Raw genomic sequence first — 3098 nt, 5'->3', positions numbered from 1 at the left:
AAAAAAAAAAAAAAAAAAAAAATATATATATATATATATATATATATATATATATATATATATATATATATATATATATTAAGATAATTATAATTATTATTACTCATTAAATAAATAATTAGTAATTAAAATAAACTGTATTTCTGGTATATATATATATATATATTTACCAGAAATAGAGTTTATTTGAATGTTTAAGTGTCTGCTGACCAGTATCCTGAACCAATTTTTAATTGTTTTGTTTGCGTTTGACATAAGTTAATATATATCAGAAATAGTTTGTATGTATTTAATGATTTATTACTAAGATACTAATTTATAATTATTGTTTTGTTTGTTTTGTGACATATTAATTACACAATCTACATTATTATTATTATTATTTATTTGCAGTATTACTATTATTGTTTAAGCTAAGTTGTCTTCAGATCAAGTCAGTTTCATTTTCCTAGATATTTTTGATCATGTTTCATTATAAAGCTACACAATTCTCTCTTAAAATGAAATTTGTCACAATATAGTAGGTATTGATATTATTATTACATAAGTATTATTATTATTATTATTCATTACAATAATATTTATTTAAATATGTATTAATTCATTTATGCAGTTTGTTTCAGTATCACTGTTGTTGTTATTTATGCAAAGTTGTTTTCTCATGTAAAAGTCACATTTATTTTTATCATTGTTTTAGGATGTATCTCATTATTAAGCTACACATTTCTCTCTTAAAAATTACATTTGTTACCAAAAATTCTGAAAAAGCAGTGCTGTTATATCTACTTGACATTAGTCCATAAAGACATTTGTCAAACGTTCCATTAATGTCTTCATACGTCTATTGTCTCTTCAGTTCTGGCAGTTTGGTGATTGGGTGGATGTGGTCATTGACGACCGTCTTCCTTTCAGGAACAGAAAGCTGCTGTTCGTCCACTCTTCCGAGGGCTCTGAGTTTTGGAGCGCCCTGCTAGAGAAGGCCTATTCGAAGTGAGTAGTCATTAGATTCAAACTCATTTAGCATGTCTAAGTGGACTAGACTACCTCAGAAATAATAACGAAATGCAACTTCTTGTTCTCAGGCTGAACGGCTGTTATGAAGCTCTGTCTGGTGGCACCACCACTGAGGGCTTTGAGGATTTCACTGGAGGCATCGCTGAGGTCCATGAACTAGCGAAAGCAGGTCCAAACCTTTTCAAAAGAAGGCTTTGAGCTGGGGCTCGCTGCTGGGCTGCTCGATAGATGTGAGAAACTTCATATTTACATGTGTGTTCAATTGTGCAACCTTGTAATTACTAGGAGTGTGTAACTGGATCTGTTGTGTAGCTGTCAGTGAACTGGAATTGATAGTCGTGCAAAACCGGTTCCCTTTCAGTCGGTCACTCTCGACGTCACATCGGATGACCGACGAAAAGCACGTTGAGGTGGCTTTTGTGGATGACTCATGCTCCCATTGCGGGGGTATGACCATCTCGGAGTTGCGGACCAGACTCCGTTACCTGCAAGGGGGCGGAGTGCCCGTGCCACTGCCTAGATCTGGGGTTCCCTCTGGCGGCAGCTGGGGGCACCCTTTTTCTGGCAGTGGGCGGACTGGTCTTCCAGTCACGGTGAGGAATTCCCCTCCGGGGGCCCCCCCGGGGGGGGGGGGGTACCACCTGTTTCTTCTGAGGCTCCCCCCGATGATCGGATGTTGGTTGCAGCATCGGAGGGTGAGCCGGATTTCTCTAGGGATGAAGATCCGTCGGCGTTACCGCCCTCTGGGCAGTCAGCGGTGCCGGATACGAACCTGGAAATGATGGCTATGCTTTCCCGGGCCGCCGTAGGGGTAGGGCTCGAGTGGAGACTTCCACCATGTCCCGAGCCCTCAAGGTTGCACGATTGGTTCTCGGGGTGGTCCGCGCTGGTTCTCAGCGCCCCGCCTTGGTGCCTTTCTTCCCGGAGGTGCATGAGGAGCTCAACGGGTCGTGGACGGCACCTTTTTACTGCCGGAAACCGATCTGCTGGTTCCTCCTCCCTCACCACCCTCAATGGTGGGGCAGCTAGGGGGTTACAAGGGTCCCCCCGGTAGAGCGGTCGGTTGCGATGCAGTTTTGTCCTAATACCTCCTCCAACTGGCAGGGCGAACCGTGCCTCTCCTCCCGGGTCTGTACCTATGGAGAAGCTGTCTCCGGCCTTACACGCTACGGCGTGATTGCAAGTGTACCAGGCCAAGGCACTGAGGGACTTGCAAAAGGGTGGTCACGACCCAGAAGTTCGCAGAGAACTCCGCACCGCGGCGGACCTCGCACTACGAGTGACGAAGGTTACGGCGCGGTCTCTGGGTCGTGCGATGTCCACTATGGTGGTCCAGGAGTGCCATTTCTGGCTGTGACTGGCTGACATGCGCGAGACGGACAAGACACGATTCTTGAACGCCCCCGGGTCCCAGGCCGGCCTTTTCGGCGACACGGAGGAGAACTTGCCCAGCCGGTGTAACTTGGACCCGGAAAGTGCCGCGTTGCCACGCCCACCTCTGGACTCGGCCATGGAGCCAGTGCTGCAGCGGTCTCATATGGAGCAGCCCCAGTGGCGTGACTGCCGCCGTAGCTGCCATATGCCAGGCTGTCAGGCTCGGCTATGCGATTCAGTCGCCCGGCGTCCACCCCAAGTGCAGTGGCATCCGCTTCACAACAGTGAAGGCGGCCGATGGTCCTGTCTTGCGGGCAGAGGTCACAGTCCTACTGGCGAAGGATGCGATAGAGCCGGTCCCTCCAGCCGATATGAAGACAGGGTTTTACAGCTCCTACTTCATTGTACTCAAGAAAGGTGGTGGGTTACGACCAATCTTGGACTGGCGTGTCTGGAACCGGGCCCTTCACCGGTTACCGTTCAAGACGTTGACGCAGGAACGCATCTTCAGGTGCATCCGTCCCCGAGATTGGTTTGCAGCGGTCGACCTGAAGGACGCGTACTTTATCTGTCGACCCTTCTGCACCACAGACCATTGCTGCCCTCCGGGCTGTCCCTGTTGCCCCGTGTCTTCACGTAAGTAGCGGTGGTACCCCTTGTTCCCCACGGTCGAACGGACAGCACGCCTCACACAGGAACGTGCTCAGTCG

The 3098-nt window shown here is 47.5% G+C and overlaps 1 pseudogene; it reads left to right on the top strand.

The window, feature by feature from the left end:
- Window positions 1-3098, top strand: part of LOC107566035 (calpain-2 catalytic subunit-like) — a 12695-nt pseudogene that overhangs the window by 657 nt on the left and 8940 nt on the right.

This window comes from Sinocyclocheilus grahami, unplaced genomic scaffold, assembly GCF_001515645.1.
Source record: "Sinocyclocheilus grahami isolate Dianchi unplaced genomic scaffold, SAMN03320097.WGS_v1.1 scaffold1042.1, whole genome shotgun sequence".
Taxonomy (NCBI): Eukaryota; Metazoa; Chordata; class Actinopteri; order Cypriniformes; family Cyprinidae; genus Sinocyclocheilus; species Sinocyclocheilus grahami.
Note: the sequence above shows the minus strand (reverse complement) of the source record. Positions and strands in the feature narration are given on the sequence as shown.